Below are 24,822 nucleotides of genomic sequence, written 5' to 3'. Positions count from 1 at the left end.
GACCCACAGCCGCCTTCACAGCCTCACACAGGACCCCCAGGTCAGCACACCCCACACGCACAGACCTAAAGCCCAGGTCCTGCTGGGGAGTCCCACTCCCCACAGACCCCTCCCCAGCACAGGGACTGAGTTTGGCCCCACTTTCTGGCATCACCAAGATGCAACAGAGGAGGGCAGCCAGGGACTTCCTCCACCAGATAGTGAAATTGTAGAAAATGCTAGAATGATAACAGCTCACCCATACTGAGTAGGTTCCAAAGGCTATTCCAAATACTCTGTAGATATTATCTCATCTAACCTTCTCAATGACTCTTGGACATAGGTATTATTATCAAAATCCCCATTTAAGAGATGGCATAAGCAGGACACAGAGAGGTTACGTAAGTTGCCTGAGACCACAGAGCCAGCAAAAGCAGAGCTGGGGCTTGAGCTGGGACAGCGGGGCTCAAGGCTAGCTCTGAACCATGGGGCCATCTGCCACCAGGATCAGAGACAGAGCCACATTACAGAGGAACTCAAATGCTGGGTCAAGAAACAAGTGAGCCAAAACGTTTTCCCCAGGGCAGATGTTCCCTGGCTCTTCAGGTCCTAGGCAAAACCCCGCACTTGGGGCTGGCAACATAACTGGCAGGGTCCAGTGCAAAATGAACACATGGGCCCCCTGTTCAAAAGCAGGGAAAAAGTACAACGAAAAATGTTCAAATACAAAGTTTTTCTTTTTTTCAGTGGTCTCTCTCTCGACTTATAACATTTTTTGAGATTTCATGCCACTCTAAGAAATCATTTTAAATTATTAACATGACTTTTACTTAATATTAGGCAATATCAGTGTTGAATGCAAATATAAGAGCATGTAGCTCGTATGCAGAATCGCCAAAACCATTTACCTCTTTTGTAGCTCACACAGAGATATATATATTCCTTCCCACCAGAATAGCAGGAACGCCGCGCAAAATGAACTCAACTGTTTTTATTTCACCTCTTGATAGATGCACAAGCTACTAACGCTGCCTTTAGCTTACTGATGAGTAGGGAGACGAGAGGTCAGGCCTTGCAGCGTAAGTGGTTGGCTAATTCAGGGAAGCAGCACGAATACGAAAGGATGTAAAAGTGTTGCTTGGTAGTTCATGTTGCCTTCTTTCTACTGTTCCAAGCAAATCCTTAACTGAAGGGAATGTGCGGCCACCTGAGGCTGTGGGCACCCCACGTAGCAGGAGAAGGAACACGTTGACCTTCTAATTGCTCTCTCACTGGACTCCCACGCATTGTGGGTTCCCCGGAATTCTGTGCTCGAGGGGCATGGCAAATGCCATATGCCAACGGGGAGGCCAAGAGCAGTGGACACAAACATGGTGCGTGTCGCCTGCTCTGCTCCCGTGCACACTCCATCGTCCCATTGGACTTCACTTACAAAATACGAGTGCAAAGATACAATTGTTCAGAATGTCAAAATGATGACAGCAGAGCATTAAACAAAGCCTGGGGTTCTCCTGAGCGCAGGTATGAGTGCAGTCCTGTCTGCCCTGGCCATGTTCCTGGCCCCCAGAACAGCCTGAGCTCACAGCTTCCCCTTCCTCGGGTCCTACCTCTCAGAAAGACCGTGGCCCACGCAGAGCTCCCTCCACTGCCAAGTGCTTCCCCAACCCTGTCCCAGTCCTCTGCCCTGTGTCAGAAGTCACTTGGTGCCTGGAAGCCCATCCTTTCAGCTGACGTAATTCCAGGATGCTGGGATTACATGGACACGTTCTTCACCTGTTTTGAGGGGAGCTGAGTGTTTCTGATTCTTATGAGGCAGACTTCCTATGACCCAATCACTCCCAGTACCATCTCTAACCCCCAAAGCTTCACCAGGAGCCCACACCTCACTTCTGTGTTCACTCAGCTGCGTGCAGAATGCTTCCATCTGAATGTCTACAGACATCTCAGGCCTGGAGTTACTTAACCATCTCCCCCGGACCCAGACCTGTCCCCCATCTTGGTCTTAGGGGTCACTGTTCTTCTGAAACCAGGGAGCCACCCCGGGTCCCCTCCATACAGCACCCCCACATCCTACAGAGTATACCTCTGTAAGGCCAGTTATTTCTGCTCCACGCCCCATCCCTGCTGCTCTCGGCACAGACCTCATTGCCCATCACTGGGACCACGGCAGGAACCCCCTCACCCTGTCTACCCTCCTCACCTTTCTCAAACACGTATGTTATTACATCAGTGCCCTACTCAGAAACTTCTCAGAGCTTCTAAGAGAAATCTGCACCCCTTAGCTCTGGGTAACAAGGTGAACATTCCCCAGGGGAAATAATGCCTCGGGAACTAAAAATAGAGTGGGTAACTAGACATGGTAGGTGGAGAGGGGTTTCCTTTGCTTTCTACAGACAAGACCCTGGGGTGGGGGCAGAGGGTGGGTTTAGGCTCAGAGGATGGTCAAAGCTGGAAACCCCTCCAAAGCTGCCAGGTCAGGTTGCCTTGGGGAACGTGGCATGGTGCAGGGAGGTGCGGAAAAGTCCTGCAAGAAGGTGGGCCGGGGTGTGTCCTGAAACAATCATATACATGGACCTGGAGCCCCACAGCTGAGGGAAGCACAGATTCTAAGTGATCACCGAGCTGGCTTCCTCTTCCTGAGCACGTGCTGGACTACATTTCCCAGCCTCCCTTGCAGTTAGCTGGGGCCATATGACTGAGTCCTGGCCAATGAAACACGAGGATCGGTCACTTCCAGGCCAGATGCCTAGAGGTCTCCCGAGCATTTCTCCATGCTATCTCTTGTGTCCTACTCAGCGGGCAGATGCAGAGGAAGAGACAGGACATCACAAGATGACAGACCATAACAGGGAAGGGGCCCAGGCCCCTGAGTGACTGTGTGGAACAGAGCATCCCCTCCCCCACCGTGCACACTGAATTGTGACATGAATGAGAAATAAACTTTGGTTGTGTTAAGGGACTGAGATGTTGAGGGTGTCAGTACTAGCAGCAACATTCTCCTGACTAATCTAGTTTCTACACACACACACACCTGCCCCCTGCAGAATGACTGCCCATCAGTGGTGCTCCTGGCTCCGCACCATCTTCCTGTCAGTGAGGAGGGGGTTCACAAGCCAGACAGCCTGTTTCTCTTCATAAACAATTCACTTCTAATGACACAAATCGTTCATGAATACCTTCTCCTTTTTCTCCTTCTCCTTTCTTCTCTTCTGTGAGACGGTACGGAAGTATGACGATGAAGTTCAATCCCCTTTGACTCCTTCCCACTACCCCCACTTACCTCCCACCTTCCCACCAGTGCCACCATGCGAGCTCCTTTCCCTCAGTCTCAGAGGTCACTATTGCTGTTCTCCTTGGAGTCATCCTCTCAAATATTTATACCTTTATATATAACAAATTTAAAAATTATTGTGTATGTTTGTTTCTCTGTCTCTACAAAAAAAGATGTCCTGCTTCATGTATTTTCTGCCACTTTCTTTATTCACCCAATGATATCCCTTGATGTGATGTCATATGTCAGATTTTTCTCATTCTTTTTTTTTTTTTTTAAGATTTTTATTTATTGGAGAGAAAGAGACAGAATGAGCAGGGGGGGGAGGAGGCAGAGGGAGAGAAACAGACTCTCTGCTGAGCACGGAGCTCAACGTGGGGCTCGAGCCCAGGACCCGGATGCCATGACCTGAGCCGAAGGCAGGCACTCAACTGACTGAGCCACCCAGGCGCCCCAGATTTATCTCATTCTCGTGAACAGTTGCATATGTATATGCATAGTATGGTCATGCTAGGGTTTATCTGGCTAGTCCCCTGCTGATAGACATGTAGGTTTTCTCGAAGTTTTTACTCTTCTGAACAATACTGTGGTAAACATCCCGCCGCAGGCCTCCTCACACACACACACGAGCATTTTTTCTAGGGGAGATACCTGCAAGTGGACTTGCTTTTCAAAGCAGTTTTGCCAATTTGCACTGTCACCAACAATGTGCAAGAGTCCCTATTTCCACACACCCTCACTAACACTTAATACCAAATTTAATTTTTTTCGCTAATCTGATGAGTGAAATATAGTTCATGGTAGTTTAATGTTTTATTTCCTTGATTACTAGTGAAATTGAACATTCTTCAAGTTTATTGGCCATTTGAATTTCCTTTTCCATAAATCGACTGTTTTTTATCATTTGCTGAGTGCTCTATTGGGCCATTTGTCTTTTTCTTATTGATTTGTTAGAATTCTTTATATATTCTGGATGCTAATCCCTTATCTGTTATATAAATTGCAAATATTTTCTCCCAGGCTATAGCTTGTTTCTAGATTGTTTATGGTGTCTGTTGTCACTTAGAAGTTGTACATTTTAGCATAGTGAGATCTATCAACTGTTCCTTTTATGCTGCTTGCTTTTGGCCGTTCTGTTTTCAGCAGTGACACCGTGAGGCAGGGAAACCAGCAGCCGAGAACACAGGCCCTCCCTCTGGTGGACAGACTAGATTTTCTAATCCTGTGAGCGGTAACTTCAACAGACTCTTGTTGAGGATCTCAGACTTAGCGGGAGGGGAGAAGGTGGAGGGGCGGCAGGTGCTGCGGGGAGAGAAGAAAGACACTCTATGGGGAGATCGGATCGAGTCACAGGAATATTAAAAGGTGACTTTATTTTGTACCCCCCAGGGTGTTTCAGCCAGACATATGGCTTCTAGTCCAAGTTCTCCATGACACAGTCCCCCTTTTGACTTTTATTGTTAACAACACCCCTTCAAGGAGCCTTCACTCCAGTTACAACAAGTTCTGCGCCGAACCGCAATCGTACTTTCTGTCTCCTGACCTCTGTCTTAGAGCCAGAAGACAAACAGCAATGGCACTTACTCTGAATCAGGCTCTCTGCTAAGCTATCTGCACACCACGCTGGCGGTGGGGATAAGCCGGCCGTGTTGCAGTAAGAAATGACTCCAGACTTCCAAGTCTGTACCCTGCTCCTGCTACCTGTCCAGGGCACACTGGCTGCGACCTAGCCACCTATTTTCTTTCCTCCAGGATGAAAGCTTCTGGAGCATCTTCTGCCTAGAACCTTGCTGGCTGTGGTTATTCCAGCAGGAAAGAGTGTGGCAAAGCACAACGAGCTCTTAAGAGCTTCTGCCTGGAGCAACACGTCACTTCTACACATACCCCACTGGCCAAAGGAAGTTGCATGGCCAAGACTGACTTCAAGGGGCTGGGGCGTGGGTGACCAATAAAATAATCTGCCACAGTCGGCCCTTCTGGCCACCACATATCCCATGCCCTCTATCACCTACAGAGAGAACCCGCTCTCCTCTAGGCAAGCAATATAAAGTCCCCTCCAAACACTGGCGTGAGCTCAAAGCCCAAAATTTCTGCATGACGCCTAGAATACCCTGCATCAGAGACAAGGGAACTGGCTCGTTTTGGTTCAGGGATCTATGAACCAAAAATGCCAGCTACCTCCCACCCATAGCCCCACACCCTGTGGTGAAAGGGGACAGGGCAAGCATAGCTAAACACTCCCATTCTAAAGAGACAGGAACAGGGGACATATAGCTGTCACAGCTCTGTCAATTCTGAAATCATTCTAGCCACGTGTGTAAGGGGTCTCTTCCCTAGGCATGGGGAATGTTCCCTGATTAGGTCCCAATTCCATCTCCGGTGGGGGGGAAGGCCCCAGTCCAGTGCTCTCTGTGGCTCTTGGGGACCCTTCCTTTCGAAGATTCAACCATATGCAAATCCACTTTTATGGATCAAAACATCCACAGAACATTGAACTGAATATTGACAATTTCAAATGTTCCAACCTATCCTCTTCCACGTATGATGAGAGCATTAGAGAATATGCCCAATGTGGGGGTTGAACAGACTTCTCGGCCTGTTTTCTTTCCAGATTGGAGGCCCACAGAGTGACGTTGAGGCTTAAACAGTCACCATCTTTTAGATGAGGCTGGTTTTTCTCAATGAGGAAGGTATCAGTGAACAGTAATACAATCTACTATCTTAATCGCATTCAATCTACACCACAACTTTCTGAGATAAATGTTCTAATGATCTCTATTCTGCAGACAAGAAAAGTAAAGCTCAGAGAGGTGAAGTTCTCTGTCCAAGGCCACACGGCTAGCACGTTTTTAATTATATTGCTATACTCCTTCTGCAAAAAGAAAAAAAAATTAAAACTTCTATCACAAGGTTACAGACGGGCTGGGAGCAGAGCAGAATTGACAGAATCTCTCTGATTCCTTGTGCTCAGTTATAATTTCCACTTCGTTATGCAATATTTTCATCATACTTCTTTCAGCCTCAGCTCCCCTGCTAATTTGTCCCAAGTCTCTTCAATCAAACACCCCAGAAAGGAAATCCGAGCGGCCCAGCCATGGGTCATAGGTTGCTGGCCAGCCTATGATGGGTTCTTACTGGGTCAGACACTCTCCCCTGGTCAAGTAGGTCAGGCGAAGGTCAGGAGATACAAAACATGGCTTCCAAGGCAGCAGGGAATCAAGTGGAATTTTTATCCCCCATAAACACCTTCACACATGCTACTCCCTTTGCCTGGAATTACCAAGCGCTGGCTACACTCAGTAGTCACGCAGCTTAAGCAACTCTGATTACATGCGCTATGCTAAATGCATTTAACCATTATAGAAGCCACCTGAGGTAAGCACCATCTTAGTCCCATTTTAAAGACAGGGAAGCTGAGGCTCAATGACACTAAGGGACCAGACTTCTGACTCACATCTTAACCTTCCTGGCTGGGACTTCTGAATTAAAGCACTTCACTAAGAAGGGCCATATGCACCCCAATGTTCATAGCAGCAATGTCCACAATAGCTAAATCGTGGAAGGAGCCGAGATGCCCTGCAACAGATGACTGGATTAAGAAGTTGTGGTCCATATATACAATGGAATATTACTCAGCAATCAGAAAGAATGAGTTCTCAACATTTGCTACAACATGGACGGCACTGGAGGAGATAATGCTTAGTGAAATAAGTCAAGCAAAGAAAGACAACTATCATATGATTTCTCTCATCTATGGAACATAAGAACTAGGATGATCAGTAGGGGAAGAAAGGGATAAAGAAAGGGGGGGTAATCAGAAGGGGGAATGAAACATGAGAGACTATGGACTATGAGAAACAAACTGAGGGCTACAGAGGGGAGGGGGGTGGGGGAATGGGATAGACCGGTGATGGGTAGTAAGGAGGGCACATATTGCATGGTGCACTGGGTGTTACACACAACTAATGAATCATCGAGCCTTACATCGGAAACCGGGGATGTACTGTATGGTGACTAACATAATATAATAAAAAATCATTATTAGAGTAAAAAAATAAAAAATAAAAAATAAAAGTGAAGGGAAAAAAAAAATAAAAAATAAAGCACTTCACTATACCAGGAGGTCCCGTAGCACCTCTTCCTGGAAGCCTTCCCTGATTCCCCCTTGTCAAAGTGGCTTCTCTTTACTGAACACCCACAAACCTTTCTCCTGCTCTTATGATCTGAGCACAATTTGCCTCATGCCACATCTCAGGGCTGTGTGGGATCCATCCCGCATTTTCATGTGTTCTTTCATTCGTTCCTTCATTGAATATTTATTGAGTGCCAGGCTCTGTGCAAGGCACGAGGGATGCATTCAAAAAGAGTCCCTGCTTTCACAAAGTTTATTGTCCAGTGGGGAAGATAGACATTAAACAGATAATGACACCAATAATTATGTAATTACAATTGTTACAAATGTTATGAAGAAGTCCAGGGAGGATACGAGCATTTATAACCGGGACACCTGACTCTAGAGGGTGGGGGCGACGCCTCTAAGAAAGAAGCATTTCAGCTGAGTTTCTGGAAGAATAGGTATGAAGTGGCCAGGATGAGAGGAGGCAGGGGGGAAGGAAGAGCTTCAAGACAGAGAAAACAGCTGGAGCCAGGCCCGGAGGCAGAAAGAACTTGGGGAGCTGAGCCTGGCCACAGCAGGCCAGGAGGGCAGGAAGGAGGCAGTGGCCAGCACACGCCTGGCACCGCTGTTCAGATGAGTCTCCCCATATCCATGATGCCAGCCCAGCCAGAGGCTCCTGGCCTGGGTGGCAGGGGCGGGAGCCAGGGGTGGCGGGCATTTCATCTCCAGCGAGCCAGCAACCCCACGGTCCTGGGTCAGGAGGAGGGAGGCAGTAGAGGACGTGCACGGCACACTTTTTATATATGTAGGGCCATAATATTTAAGTGTCTTGGCTGTAAGCCTGCGACTAGGTCCCCCGACAGCCAAGCCTTGCTCCGCACGCTCTAACAGCTGTCTGTAAAACCCGTTTATGGAGCCTCCATAAATTTCCCAGCTGCTGCAAACACAGGGCCGGGGACAAAGAGTCGGTGGGAGGGAGGTGTGGGAGAGCTGTGGCGTCCGCGTCTCTGCTGGCTCGTCCTCTGGGCCCCGGCTTGCCCCCTGCCCACCCGGGGCTGCCTTACCCTAAATTCTTTTATTGAAGCTGATCTTAACATCGACCCCGTGGGGCCTGGCTGGGCAAACCAGCTCGGCACGGACGCAGGCACTTTCAAGATTGCAGCAAAAGGTACAGTAAATCAGAATTAAGTGTCATGATAGTGATTTGAACTGACACTGTTTTCACCTTGTCCATTTACTGGGAAATATATAACAGGAATAGATGGAGCCTGTCATATTGTACCTGAAAAATACAGCTGTTAGGGTAGGAAGGCAGCTGGCACCAAGACAGGGTCCCAGGGGACAGTGGGGTGTATGGTCGGGTGGAGGGGACTTGCTGTCAGCATCCTGCTGGGGTGAACGCTTGTCCTGGGAACACTGGGAACCCGAGAGTGCTTTTCTAAGGGCCTGTTTAAGGCAGAACCAGCCTGACCAGCCTCCCAGGCCATGTCTCATCAGCCTCAACGACCCTGGGCCATCCTGGTTTCCCCGAGGGCCCAAACCGCTCAGACTACAGGGCATTTTAAAAAAACTTCCTACTGAAATATAACATAGATACGGAAAGGTGCACAAATCATAAGTCTATCGTTTGATTTATCTTCCCCAACGGAATACACCTGTGCACCCAACACCCATATCAAGAAACACTACAGAAACCCCCAGATGGGCCCCCGTGCCCTCCCTCCATTCTCTGCGCCCCTCCTTCCCACAAAGGGGGACCACTATTCTGATGTCTCAAGCTGTGGACTGATGCCATATGTGGCATTTTAACAAGGGCATTTTGAAATTCCCACCTGGTTTTTTTTGGCCCTCAAAGAAAACAGGAACCTCTCAGCTTTAAAATAACTCATAAGGAATATAAGCAACACATCTTGAGCTCAATTCAGAGACAGGGCAGGGGTGGGGGGGATAGTAGGGGGGAGGATCTGGGATGGGTGTGAGATGGCAGGGGTGGGGCAGGAGTCAGAGGTGGGGTAAGTGAATAGGGAGGGGTGCGGCTCAGGACTGGGGTGGGATGAGGTGGGGGTGGAGGGTCCAGGAAGGGCTGAGGCTCAGAGATGGAAGAAATTTCAGGATTGGGGTAAGGTTCAGGAATGGGGATCAGGGACAGAGTAAGGGTCAAGAATAACTGAAGGTCAGGTTCAGAGCAAATTCAGAAACAGGGTGGAGCCATGAGCAGGAAGGGCCCAGGAAGGACAAGCTCTTTGCAGCCAGGACTGGGGCTGATTCCCTCTCCATCAGGCCAGCCCCTGGCAGCCCCAGGAATGGGGTGGCTCTGTCTCCTTGCCCCTCCCAACTGAAGCCCTCCTCTCCAGTCCTGACAGGGTGAAGAGCTGATTGGTGGCTACAGCGCCTCCAGCAGGTGGCCTCAGGTATTACTCTTACTGCCCTGCACCCTAGCTCTGGGTCTGCCCAGATTTGGCTACCACCTTCAGCCTCCTTCTTCCTGCTGAACTTTGAATTCTGTCCTGAACCCACCCTGCTTGGCTAGGACTTGAACCCCCTGCATAATTCATGCCAGGTCCCATCCCTGAAAGTCACAAGTGCTCTGGGAGCTTCTGGCTGCTAGCTGGAGACCTCCTGTGAACCTGTCGTCCTGGTGCTACTGTCGACCTGTTGTTGAAAGACACCTCTGAGGTGTGGACAGCTGTGCTTCTTGACCTCTGCCTTCAAGCCGGTCCAACACACGACCCAGTCAGGGACCACACAGCTCAGATCATGACGGCTGCCTCCTTCTCACAGGAGACCCCTTGCTTCCTTCTGGCCATTTCCTTTCCACCTGCATCCACATCCTGACCCCGTCTTCTGCTAATGGCTCCTCAGGAGGGCCACTCTCTTTGCCTCACCTTTGGCCTTCAATGCGGTGACCCTTAGCCTAGATTCTTTCTAACTTTGGCCACCTCAAGGGTCCTCAAGACCCACACTGGGGAGCTGGACTGGCTTCTCCTTGTGTTAGGGCAAGACAAGACACCCCCCCTTCCTTTGGACAAAACATCCCTTGAGCACCTGTCCCCACCCACCCTCTCACTGAAGTCACCTTGTTTGATGTTGTTTCCCCACGAGACTGCAAGCCCCATGAGCACAGGGATGGTGCCCGGCTCAGGCATTCTCAGGGCCCTCCTCTATGCCTCCTGCAAAGGCACTACTTTACAAATATCAGTGGAAGGGTCGGATGATGAATGGTTAACAGCACAGGTTTGAAGGTAGAAATCTCTAGAGTTGAATCCTGGTACCTCTATTTAAAGTATCATCTAACTGCTCTTGGCCTCACTTTTCCCATCTGTAAAATGGGATAATGCCACCTTATTCCATAGGACTCTCTGAGGATTGAAAGTAATAATGCGTTATCAGCGTTTGGCACCATGCCTGGCACATAGCGAGCATTCAGTTAATGGTGCCGGTTATTATTTCTTTGTTTCTCTTATGGCAACGACCACTGGTGTTTCTATTCCTAGAATCACTTGGCTCCAACATCCTCCACAGGGTCTTTCAGGTCCTATGTTGCCTTCAACAGGCATCTGCTCACAGCCTTGAGCTACAGGCCTCTACCCTCCTTGAACTCACTGGATCAAAATGTTAGCAGACCTTGCCCCTTCCTTCTGGTCCCCAGGGCCCTGGTTTCTGCGGCAGGGCAGGAGAAGGCCCGGCCCTTCCTTCACAGCCCCCCCCCCCCATCTGCTGGGCATTGACCTTGCCCCCCCATCTCCGATGGACAGTCCAAGGCAGCCGTGAAGCAGCATAGGGAGGTGAACCAGAGCCTGCTGGCCAGCGGGAGAGGCTGCACTTCGCTGACGAAGGGCCTTTATCGACCTCCCTCTGCAGACACGGGCCGCATCACTCACAGACCCTAGGACAGGAGCCCATTCATCTGGGGCACAGAATGCGAGGGGGCTGGGGTTTCTCATTCTAGGGCAACACGGAGTTCACATCAGGAAATATTAGTCTGATGAGTTCCCTATGAGTAGAAGGACTGTCAGGCATTAATCACGGGCCGAGGCGGGAGGCAGCACTGGGCTGTTGGTTCAATCCCCCAGGGTCTCATCCTTTCTGGGAACTTCAGAACCTCACAGGGCCTGAAGACAAGGGCCAAAATGACCCTTGAAGAGCCTCCGGCTGCTCTCTATCACTCTCTAAACCCTTTCTGCCTGGGCCCAGAGGCCTCTATGAGGACTTGAGCAGGTGGCTTCACTCTGTGAGTCTCAGTTTTCTTGCCTATAAAATGGGATGGGAAGGACCTCCCTCCCCCAGATGACTATGAAGTCAAAAGATCTTGCATGTCAGCTGCCTGATTTGATGTCCGGCATACAACAGGCACCCCATAAATGTTGGCCCCCAGATTCTGCCTCTTCCCTTTCCTCCTCTACTGGACTGAACACCGCTGAATGGCAGGATCGGGTTTATTTCTCATCTCCATGAGGCCCACATGCTGATGGACACACGAATGCATGGACGGATGGATGGATGGACAGACGGATGGATGCAAGAAATTCAGCCTCTTGGTTGGAAACTGGTTGCAAACAGTGTTCCTTTGGCAAAAAACAGGGCTGGTGCACAGTCCCTAACTCTCTACAAAATGTCTTCCCTCCTTTTTCCTGTCCTGGTCCACCTTTGCACTCCTATAATAAGGTGATGTGCTGCATGAGATGGCAAGGAACACTGCGTCAAATCAGATCACATCACTCCTCTGCTCTAGATCCATCTGTGGTTCCCCAGTACCTTTACGTTCAAACCCCAAATCCTCATCTTGAGGATCTGACCACCTGCCTGTAGTCCCCCGCCCCGCCATTCACTCCCTCGCCCTCTCTTCCAGCTGGGCTGGGCTTCTCTCCTGTGTTGAGCACACCATATCCCCCCCAGCCCCCTGGCCTCAGCCCTCCATTGTGCTGGCCCTTGTTCACAGCTATGTCTCCTGAACAAACTGTCCTGTCCAGCCTCTAGGCTTTGGAACATATCATCAGGGCCCTTTGGGAACCTGCCCCTCCACTTCCTGAGCCTAGCGCAGGGTGTCACCTGAAGGCTCCAGAGGAAGAGGCGGCGGCGAAAGCTGGCCACGAAGGTCTCCTCAGGGCCTCCCCCCTGGGCATCTGGGGTAATGGAGACATCCTGCCCCGAGACATTCCATGAGTTCAGACTGGAGTCCTATGCATGCCAGGCAGGCAGCGGTGGACAGTCTGGCCTGCACGAGCTACTGGGTTCTAGGGCTGGTCTGCTATCTGGGCCTGGCACTGAGTGTGCCTGGGGGCCCAGGTGCCCTCTCAGCCCCTGTCCTGGTAACCCGGAGCCCGCTCCAGACTCAGCCCCTGCTCGCACTAGTTGTATGTGGGCAGAACATATACCAGTTCACCTCGAATTTCTGAGGACCACTACCGTCTGCTGCTCCCGCGTCACTGGGTCACGCTTGGCCCCGCCGTGTGGGTAGACACCTGGGGAGCCCTGAGGGCTTTCCCCGCAGCCCTTGTCTCCTTCCTGTGTAGCTGTGAGAGGTCACTGCTTTTGGTACCGAGGTGCTGTCCCAGGGAGGCAGGGTGACTGCAGAGGGGAGTGTGACCAGAACAGAGGGAGCTGAGCCCGGCGTGTTTTACAGCTCGGTCCAGACAGCTAATGGCCTCTGTGACATTGTCGCTCCACACTGCGGCCTTGCAGCAGTTATAAATCAAGGGGCACCTGCCTGGCGGCCCCGACCCCCTCCTAGATCATCTGTCCTGAGAGAGGAGCACTGCCAGCCCCGACCCCCTCCTAGATCATCTGTCCCGAGAGAGGAGCACTGCCAGGAGGTGTGGGGCCTCTTGGCCAAGGACTGCTGAGTGGCCCAGCAGTGTCCACCCAACCCAGGCTTAGCAAGGGTGCAAAAGCCAAGGCCAGGCAAAGGCGAAGCGTGTGCACGCACACACATGCAAGAGTGCGGGAGGTATTCACTTCTGTCCCTACATCTGAGCATCTCTATCTTTGTGTGCATCTGTGTGTGTGTGTGTGTGTGAGAGAGAGAGAGAGAGAGAGAGAGAGAGAGACTGTGTGAGCCTGTGTGTGCCTGTGTATGCCAGTGCTTGAAATACATGGACATGAGTGTGAGTGTAGCTGTCTTCGTGTGTACTATACAAGTGTGCACAGGAACTATATAATTGTTCTGTCTGTTCAGGGATATTTCCATACAGCTCTGTTTCTCAACAGGTACCTCGTGAGCATTTGTGTGTGTTCCTCTGTGTGAGTGTGCATTTGTTGCACACGCACATCTAGGAACGTGTCTACATCACTCTATTCAGTAAGTACTTATTGCACACCTGCTATGTGTGAGGCTGTGTACTTCATGCTAGGGATGCAGTGTGGAACAGACACGGCGTCAGCTCTGGGGCTTGTTACATTCCAGCAGGGGACACAGACAACCAACCGCTAAGAAGAAAATTAAGTTGGGTCAAGGACAGAGTGTGACTAGGCGGGAAGCTAAGTCAGAGTGGGCAGAGAGGGCTTCTCAGTGGAGGTGGCATTGAGTAGAAGTGTGAATGATGAGAAAAAGCCATGTGACAATCTGGGGGAAGAGTGTTCAGACGGTGGGAAGAGCCTGTGTAAAGGTGCTGAGGCCGGGCAGAGCGAGTGGGCAAGTGGCAGGAGGTGAGGATGGAAGGCGGGGAGGGGCCAGGCCACGGAAGGCTTTGAGACCTTGGTAAGAAATTTAGATCCATTTCAGGAGGCAAGGAGAGCTTCAGGCAAGGCAATGGCCAGTTCTGATTTAAGTCTTGAAACACTTCCTTTGGCAGCTCTTTGAGAAAGGAGTGTAGGGGGAGGGGAGAAGGCGGGACCAGGAAGGAGTTTGCAGGAAGCACAGCAATGCTGACGATCAGCATGGCGGCCGTGGAGGGCATGACCGGTGGCTCCTGTCTTTTCAAAGGCGGGGCCCGTCTTTTCCATGACTTTTATTTTGAGAAAGTTCAACTGGTCTACAAAGAGGTTGAAAGAAAGGTATAGTTTTAATCTATGTCAGCCTCACCAATTGAACAACCATTTGTTCCTTCTTCTCTCCCCTCATTTGAGAGTTATTGACAGACATCACAACACTGCGCCCTGTGGGACCTCAGAACATCTTCTAAGAGCAAGGATGTTCTCCTACACAACCACGCAACTATGATCACGCCCGAGTTTAATCCAATATGAAGTTATATTTCAATGTTCCCAATTATCCCAATTCTGCTGTGCCAGAAAACAAGGGTGTCTTGCAAGACTGATGAGGACATGTCAAAAGACAGCTTGCCAGAGATGGCCAACTTTGGAAAATTCGAGTGTAAAAAAGAAAGATGACAAAAATGGATTATAGCTCATTGAATTAAAAAATAATCCATGAATCCACATCAATACTCAAAGAGAGGACAGGAAGAAAAGTTCTTCACAGAACAATATAGGATAAAAATACAAGAAATGAGAAAATGAGAAAAATTATCATTTTGCAATCACCAATGTAATAATTGATTCAAGTAAGGCTCAATAATGGATGTTGAGATCATTAGATGAAATGCCAGGGACATAGAACATTCACACAATTTCAAAGTATCATTCAACAGAGTATTTTTCAATTTTGAATAGAAGTTTCCTTTATAAAGGCAAAATATGGCAGACACCACCTTAACCAAACTTAGCACAAAAATAGCGGGATGGAGAGCATATTCTGAATGCAGACCTGAGAGGGGTTGCCCTCGGGTTGAATGTGGGATTGGAGACACGAAGAATCAGGACTAACTTCCAACATTTGATCTGGGAGGGTCTGATCAACTGGTTAAATGGTGGTGGGATGGGAAAGACGAACAAGAGCCTATTGAAGGGGAGAGAATCATGCCATAGGGACTCTGTCCCTTTTCAGATGCTCCTACAGGTGGAGCTGTTGAATAGACATCTTAGTCAATGAACGTGTGGCTCTTGACCACGGTTAGGAGTAGAGATAAAAATTCAAGAACCATCAGCATACAGGGAGCCATGGACAAGATGACATCATCTAGGGAGGAAGTCAACTTCTGTAGTTTTAAAATCTTTTTCTTTCTTTCCTTTTTTTTTTAAGATTTTATTTTTACATAATCTCTACACCCAATGTGGGGCTCGAACTCACAACCCTGAGATCAAGAGTTGCATGCTCCACCAAATGAGCCAGCCAGGTGCCCCTAAAATCTTTTTCATGATAAAAAATGGCTGTTAAGTTTTCTACTATGTGATTTATACATACTTGAAAGATTTTTTTTTAAAAAACAGAAGTATATAAAGAACAAATAATCCCCCGAACCTAACCATTTACATTCTGATGATCGTGCCTCAAGCACCTTTCTTTTTTTTTTTTTTTTTTAAGATTTTATTTATAGGGGCGCCTGGGTGGCACAGCGGTTAAGCGTCTGCCTTCGGCTCAGGGCGTGATCCTGGCGTTCTGGGATCGAGCCCCACATCAGGCTCCTCTGCTGTGAGCCTGCTTCTTCCTCTCCCACTCCCACTGCTTGTGTTCCCTCTCTCGCTGGCTGTCTCTCTGTCGAATAGATAAATAAAATCTTTTTTTTAAAAGATTTTATTTATTTATTCGACAGAGAGATTGTCTGACAAAATGATATTACACGTTTCCTTAATTAATAATATTGTGGAAACCCTTACTAAGTGAATCTATTCTTCTTAATGGCTACATCTTGTTCCATAGCATAAATGGGTCATGGTTTAAACACTCTCTTATCCATAGACACTGTGTCTAGTTCTATGGGACAAATTTTTTATTTTTGGAAGGGGGGACAAATTCTTATGAAATGAGATGGTTGGGTTAAAAGGTATGTATATTTAAAATTTTCAACAGATTTTTTCCATATTGCTTTCCAAAAAGGCAGCATCAATTCTCTTTCTCACCAGTTAAAAATGAAAATATACTTTCCCTCCCACCCCCATCAGTAGTAGGTGTTAACATTCTTTTGAATTTTTGCCAATCTGATGGGCAAGGAGTTAGTTTAATTTGCATTTCCCTGAGTACTAGGAGGTTGAGCCATATGTTTATTGGCCATTTGGGTTTACTCTTCTCTGCGCCTATTCATATCCTGGGAACATTTTTCTATTGGATGCTTCATCTTTTTCTTAACAATTTGTAAGAGCTAGAAATTAACTCTTTTATCTATCTTGCCCTGAGTCCCAGCAAATATATTCTCCCAACTTACTGTTTGTCTTTCAATTCTGTTTCTGGAAATCTTTAGCCATCTAAAAAAAAGTTTAAATTTTATGTAGTCAGAGAGTACCACCTCCAATAATGTCAGACTACCTTGTAAAAGATTCTCTCTCTGACAGATAACAACTGTGAATTCTGGACAAAGTATTTAAAAGGCCATAGGAGGGGACTGAAAGTGGTGTGATCACAACCAGGCAGAAATTAGAGAGACTAACGCCTGGAAGGAAATAACAGTAACTGACTTTCTCATGTTTACATCCTTGTGCCTAAGGCCAGGCCCCAGGCGGTGCCATGTGAGTTGGTTAAAACTTGGATAGAAATCTGAATTCTTACTTGTTGAAGAATCAGAGGACAAAATGTGGGGCTTCCATAGCAGTTGGACAGTGATCCCAGAATGCGGAAAGCCATGGAGGGGAGGCTCCAAATTCTGCTTATAAACTTCACCCAAACGTCAGAGTGTTTTCTGAACTATGAATTCAGTGGAGAAACTCTGAGAGGCCTAAATGGGGCTTCTGAACAGAGATCTCAGCTGCTGCTTCCATAGAGGGGCATGGGCTTAGAGTTTGAGCTCAGCCAAGTTAACTGCCTGATGAAATAGAAAATCAATAGTCTTCCAGAGGAACATAATAGAATCCAGAGTCTCTACAACTTGCCATTGACAGTATCTAGGATACAATCCAAAATTACTAGAGATATGAAAAAATAGGAGTATGTGACCCATATTCAAGAGGAAAGGCAACCGTGGAGACCAATCTCAAGGTGACTCAGATCTTGGAACTGAGAAATAAGGCCTTTTAAAGCAGCTGTGATAACTGTGTTCAAGGACGTGAAGAGAAATATGTTAGTCACGAATGATCAAAGAAAAAACCTCAGCACAGACAGAAACAGACGATAAAAATAAGCAAATGGGAATCTGAGAACCAAGACATAATATCAAATATAACATTAACTGGATGAGATCAAATTTTATGTTAAAAATGAATTTTTTTATAGACTCTAGGTTTCCTGTAATGGGTAAAAATATCCTTTCCGATCCCTGGATTATACATATATTCACCTAAAATTTCTCCTAAGGTTTTTATATTTTATTTTTACATTTAAGTCTTATTAATCTATTGGGATTCAACTTTTTTATACGGTGTGAGGTGAGCATTCAATTTCACTTTCTTACTAATAAATAAGGTGATTTTGCCAGCATTATTTACTCATTAACCTTTTTTTTGTTCTTACTGAGGCAAAACATTTATTATATATTGAATTCCCATATATACTTGGATGTATTTATGGGCTTTTTATTCTGTTCCAAAGTTTTCTGTCAATACAATGTCCTATGCCAATACAATATTATTGAATTCTGGTGGCTTTACAGTATATTTTAATATCTATAAGGCAAGACCTCCTCCTTTAAATATTTTTTGGCCATTTTCACGCATTAATTCTCCCACATGGACTTTACGACCATGATCATTCACCCAATTAAAAATGGTACTATAGGGGCACCTGGGTGGCTCAGTTGGTTAAGCGTCTGTCTTTGGCTCAAGTCATGACTCCAGGGTCCTAGGATTGTGTCCCACATTGAGCTCCTTGCTCAGCGGGGAGCCTGCTTCTCCCTCTCCTTCTGCTGCTCCCCGTTTGTACTCTCTCTCTCTCTGCATCAAATAAATAAATAAAATCTTTAAAAAAAATAAAATTGGTACTACAATAGGAATTACCTTAAATTTATACATCAGTGTTGGGAGAATGGACATTTTTATATTAAGATTTTCCATCTAAAAATATTTGCCATTTTCTCATACTATTTTAAGTTTTTAATAAATTTTCATAAGTCAGTGGTTAGGGAGGTTGACAACAGACTTTACATATTTCTGTATTGTCTGAGTGATAAAGAACACATATTTTTGAAATAACTTCAAAAATTTTTTCAATAAAAGTAGTATATGTTTGAAGCGGATTGGTGGTTTCATGATACTTCAATACATTATCAATACTTTTGGTATGTCTAAAAAATCTATTTAAAAACATGAAAAAAAGGCTAGTTCGTATGCAGCAAAATTTTTTTTCAGACAATGCACAGAACTATAGAGAAGGAAATAAATGGCATCTAAAATTCCACTAACCAGTGATAACCACCTCAACTGTTAAATTTTGGTCTACTTAGTTTCAGACTATGTTCATTTTTTTGTATATACATAAAAGCACAAATATGAACACACGTATACGCATATGATTTTTATAGTTACGTATATTATATGCACCTAACATGCGTGCAAATATCCAAGATACGTATGTACATGTTCCTATGGTGTGTGTGTGTACCTAACACACACACAAACATACACACATGCACGTACATACACACCTACCCCCAACTGGGCTTCTACTGTTATAATTTCTAATAACGGCTTTTCTACATGATTTATCATGAACATCTTTTCATTTCCAAACATACACATTATCATCATTGTTAGAACACAATCAGATTCCTTTATACAGAGGCATATTTTCCTTAAATCCATTTTGGTTTTTTGAAAATACCTTTACTATCGGACATGGAGATGTAGATTATTTTCAATTTTCTACCACTGTAAATACCATTATGAACTTTTGCTTTCTTGTCCTTCAGCATCTGTAGGTAAATTCTCAGAAGTAATTTCTAGGATTCCCTACCTGTTCTTGAGAAACTGACAGTGGAGTTGGAGAAGTGGCCAGTGGGGGCTGGAAGTCTGATTACCTACCTATCTCAGAAAATTCTCCTTAGGATAGCCAATGCTTAAGGGGCGTAGGCCTGAGTGCGGTTCACAAAAGTGCCCTCCAGACTTTCAAAGATGAAAGAAGAAGGAGAAGAAGGAGAAGGAGAAGGAGGAGGAGGAGGAGGAGGAGGAGGAGGAGGAGGGAGGAGGAGGAGGAGGAGGAGGAGGAGGAACAGGAGGAGGAGGAGGAGCGGGAGGGGGAGGGGGAGGGGGAGGAGGAGGAGGAGGGAAGGTACCTTTTCCTGAATATTTACTATATTCCAGGAAGTTTACATTCATTATGTCACGTAGTCCTTACAATAGTATTCTGAGTTTGATACTATTACCAGACTGATTTCACAGAGAAAGAAATGAAGAAATGGAAGACCAAAGAAATCAAGACATTTGGCCAAGGTCATTTCTTCGGATGATACTGACTGTTGTGCTGCCACAGACAGCCCAGTAGAGCCCTCACCTGGAATTATGAGCACGAAGTCAAGAGAGATACTCAGGATCTCATCCAGGTGCATGAGGAACTAAGATTAAGGTACTCTGGAATCTATCATCCAGGAGGCCCAAAAACACAGCTGGGTCCCTGCATGGGCCCCAAGTACCCTCTTCTGGAGCGATCCCAGGTTGGTCTGGGGCTTCTGTTCATTGCTGCCCCCTACACGTGCTCACTGGCACGTGCAGAACAGATGGCCCTGCCATGGGATCCAGAAACAGTCCAAAGACAGAGCTGTACCTGAGGAGCTCCCAGTCTCGTAAGCTAACATTAGTCAGAATTCACTGGTCTCTCTCTGAGGCCAGTGACTGGGCGTGAATCCGCCAAAGAACCTGAAGTCCCCCTGAAGCCGTGTGATATGGCAGTGTCTCAGCCCCAGACCCACGGAGTCTCAGGCAGCCATTCGTAGGAGACTCAGTGTCTCTTAGGGGACTCTGGGGGAGGGGCTGTTTGATGATGAGCCCCAACTCCTTCTCTAGTCTTTCAACTTTCTCCTGCTGCCACACCACACAGCCCCAGGGAGGTGGCTGTCCCTTTAGTCCCTGAAGCCCTTTCCCCTATGACTGCTCCCCAGGCCCCTGGCACAGAATTTTCCCTTAGTCTTGGCTGAGCCCCTCAGATAACCACAGGGACGTGAGGAAGGCCTGGTCTTGAGTCCCGCTAGAGGACCCTCCCCTCCGGGTCCCACCCTAATGGTCCCTCCCTACCATCCATGCTTCCTCCAAGAACTGGCAACATCACAGGGCCCCTATGTTAGTTTCCTAATGTTGCTATGACAAATGACCACAAACTTGGTGGCTTAAACAACACAAACTTAGTAACTCACAGTTACAGAGGTCAGAGTCCAGAATGGATTTCACCAGGCTAAAATCAGAATGTGGGCAGGACTGCATTCTTCCTGGAAGCTCACAGGGAGAGGTCTTCCCTTGCCTTTTCCAGCAGCTACAAGTTGTCTGCCTTCCTTGGCACAGGGCTCCTTCCATCTTCAAAGCCAGCATCACACCATTGCCCTCTGCTTCTGTTGTCCTATCTCCTTCTCGACTCTCCTGGTTCACTGTTTCCCTATGACTACTGAGGGTACATGGGGCCCACCCTGTTCATCTCAAGATCCTCTGCCCAATCCCATGTGCGATGGCCTTTGCCAGAACCTAACATATTCACAGGTTCCAGGGATTAGGACCCACCCTAATCCTTGGGTGGGACCATTATTTGACTACCATAGCCCCCAATTCCTGGCTTGTTTGCTCAGGGTGGGACTGCTTTGGTGACACGGTGACAGATCATGTTTCAGACCCTGGGGGCAGAGCTATGTTGCAGTAATCTCTGACTCACTAGTTCAATTCTAGTTTCTAGGCTGAGAAGATGCCTCTTCCCCAGGGGACAGGAGCCAGGAGCCAGGGTGGGTTGCCCAGCTGACTCTCGATCTCTGGGTTGTGAGTTCAAGCCCCATGTTGGGTGTGGAGATTACTTAAAAAAACACAAAAATACGGAACACTCCCTTGGGAGAGGACAGCTTAGCGACTGGAGCGGCAGAGAGCAGGCCACACCCAGACACTTGCACGTGCAGGCACGTGGATACAGTGTGTATGTGCAGTTGTGTGTGTGCACCTCTAGCTGTGAGTATGTGAATGTCAAGGTGAGGGTGCACGTCTGCATGTGAGTGTATGTGTGTAAGAGCTTTTTAAAGAACGAACAGAAAGCAGCCAGTGTACCACTGTACAGGGCAAACTTAATTCATCCCAGGGGAGATGGCTCTTTGTTTCGAAAAATACATCGTTGGCCCCCTTGAATGTTGTAAGTGGCCTGGCAAGGCCTGGAAGGCAAGGGATGGAACAAAGAGAGAGCTGGGTTTCTCAGGAGAATTTCTGAGGACAGCCCGGGAGGCCGGAGGGGGGGGGGGGCACAGAAACAGGACAAAAGGAGGTGGGAGGAAAGGCTAGCGAGCAGCAAGAGGGCCCAACGGGGCACGGGGCAGGGGTTCCACACAAAGTCACGGCCAATGCAAAATTACAGTCCTAGGAACGGTGATGTCTGACACTGAGTTTTAACCCGCTTCCTGTTGTGTTCTCTAACTGTCCCCACCGCCCCGAGTCTTCAGGCGAGTGCGTTCACGCAGCCGACGCTGGAGGTCTGAGCCACAGGCAGGGGCTGGAAATAGTGGCGAGGGTGGGTACAGAGCATGGTGGCCTGGGAGTCTGTCTGGGCAGCCAAATACCGGGGGAGACCCTCCTCGGCATGTGGGATGTGAGATTAAATGATCTATGATGTAAAGTAAGGGCTAATCTGTGGGCGTCTGGGCTATAATGTGCCTGTAAGGACTCTGTGACCGTGTGAATAGGTTTACATCTGTGCCATCTGGAACCACATGAGACTTCGTATCGATCTTACACCATCAGGTACTCCTCTCTCTTGTTCACTCAATCCCTCCAGGGCAACTGGATCGGATGCTCCCCAATGGGGATCTCATCTGCATTAACAGCGTTAGTCACTACCTGTCCCTGGATATTTGATCTGACTTCAGAGATGTGTTCTGACTGTCTACCTATCATGTCTTCAATGTCCCCAAAGCACCTCGATTCAACGTGTGTCCAACCGAACTCTCTACTTTCTCCTCATGACCTACTTCTCGGCCAGGATTCTCAGGATTCTCAGGAGACGGCTCCCGTCGGCTCAAAACTTGCAAGCAAGAAACCGGGTCACCGCTGGGTCTCTGTCTTTCTCAGCACCCCTTTATCCAACCCTCCACAAGTCCCGTGTGTGTGCCCGCCTAAACAAGTGGTACCCGACCTCTCCCCATCGCCGCTGCCATCAGCCTCGTCCAACAAACTTGCTTCCCGCCTGCACAGCTGCAATTTTCTCCTAACCCGTCTCCCTGTGGCCTTGACCTCCTCCAATGAGATTCCCACTCTGCAGCCAGGAGTGAAATCACAATTTAAAAAATTACATCCAAGTATTATACGCAGTGGTAGAGAACAGTAGATCTCCACCCCATATTTACCCCAGTCCCCTTAGCCCTTACTCCAGAGGCAACTTCCAGCCCCTTTAGCTACTATTTACAGCACCTCTGATAGCTTTTGATAACACTCTTCCATTTCGGTCTCCTGACCTATAGATCTTAGACGTTATTAATTGAATTCCCGCTGTGATAGGTGAGGGTTTAGCTCACAGAAAACACTATTTAAATACTGTCCATTGAAGAGCCAAGTAGTGTATTAGGATTATATTCTCTTTTTGGATATTGTGTTCCTCTGGAACTTCCACCTGCCCTTTGTCCTTGTGCTACTTGCCATTTTCCTATTTGTATTGTCCCCAGCCGCCCCCCCCCCGCCCCCGGCAATCATGCTTTATATTCTGTGACATTGTCCCTTCCCAGGAGACTCCCCCTCCGATGGGGACAATTCCCCCTTCAATCTGCCACATTGCCTCTTTCCTGGAATGTCTCTGCTGCTCTTCTGGGTTGGTCCATTGTTTCTGGGACATTACATATTCCTTTTCCTTGGTTTATTCTGTTATTTTTGCTGGAGCACAATCTCAAGCAATTTCTCTTAAAAAGGATGCACTGGAGGTAAATTTCCTGAGATGATTTTTCTTCTTAATTGATCAAGTCTGACCCGGCATACAAACTCTCATGGAAAATCATCCTCAAAATTTTGAGGACATGAAAATATTCCATCTGCTATTGTTAGGAAAAATTTGATGCCATTTTGGCACTCGACCCTTTCCAGGTAATACGTATCTCTCTTCCCCAAAGATTTTAATGGCTTCTGTTTCTGCGGTTCTGACATTTCATGTCAACATGTCTGCAGGTGGATTTTCACGCGTTCATTTTCTCGAGCATTCAGCGGATCTATTCTGGAGACTCGTGTCCTTCCACTGTGGGCACATTTCTTGTATTATTTCTTTGTTAATTCTCCGTCTTGCACCTCCCCCACCTCCCCCTTTAAATTAACATTTTCTGGAACGACCATCAGTCAGTTACTGAAATCCTTAAATAAATCCTTTATTCCTATTTTCTTCTTGTATTTCCCGCCTCTTTTACCTTGCTCTTATGTTCTGGGAGATCTCCTTGAATTTATCTTTTAATTCTATTGAACTTTTTTCATTTGAGCCATTCATTGTTTTATTTCTCAGAGCCCCTTCTTATTTGATTGCTCTTTGCATTCTGTGTGTGGGCGCAGGGGGGGGGGACAGAAGTCAGTGGGTTTCCTGGCAGCTTGCTTTAGGCCCCACATGTTCCTCCCACCCCTCCTTTGCACACGGTGCCATCTCTGAGATCGAGCCTCTCCCACGTTCTGTGGGATCGAACAGTTTTGTAAAGAGAGCCCTCAGACTGCTCGGAAGCCGCAGGTCCCTTGAGCGGCTCCATCAACACCTTGCTCCTGTCCACTTTTTAGCTTCCAGAAATTCATTGAAAGGTCTGGTCCATGGTATCTCTTCTCCTGGTTCTTTTCATCACCGTGAGCATATATCCTTTTTATTTCTTTCCATGCTTTTGGCAGCGTGAGGAGAAAAAGGAGATAAATGTACACGATCAGTCAGTCATCTGTAAACGAAAGTCCAGGCTGATCTGTGTGAAATGCAAACCAGATCACATCACCCCCTTTCCACCTGCCACTCCCACCCCAACTTTCGTTTAAAACCCCTTAATGGTTTCCCACTGTTCCCTGACACGGCTGTGGGCTCTGCTTGGTTTCCCCCCACTTACCTCTTCAGCCTCCTCTTGCTGCAGCCACACTGGTCTCCTGCTCCTTCTTCCTTCACACTTTTTATTGAAGTATTACACATACAGAGAAAAACACACGTGTTCTAAGTATAAAGCCGCAAGAACTTGAACGAACCAAAAAAACCCACGTGACCAGTCCCCAGAGCACAAAACAGAGAATCACAAACTCCAGAAGCCACCTTTGTGTCCCGTTCCAGCCTCTCCTTCCCCAGGGAGAACTATTCTCCTGACTTTGAACACCGTGGGCTAACTTTGCCATTTCTGTACTTGATACAGATGGAAATCCGGTG

Source organism: Ursus arctos, unplaced genomic scaffold (genome assembly GCF_023065955.2).
Source record: "Ursus arctos isolate Adak ecotype North America unplaced genomic scaffold, UrsArc2.0 scaffold_18, whole genome shotgun sequence".
NCBI classification, from domain to species: Eukaryota; Metazoa; Chordata; class Mammalia; order Carnivora; family Ursidae; genus Ursus; species Ursus arctos.
The sequence above is the reverse complement of the archived record's forward strand: the minus strand, read 5'-3'. Positions refer to the sequence as shown.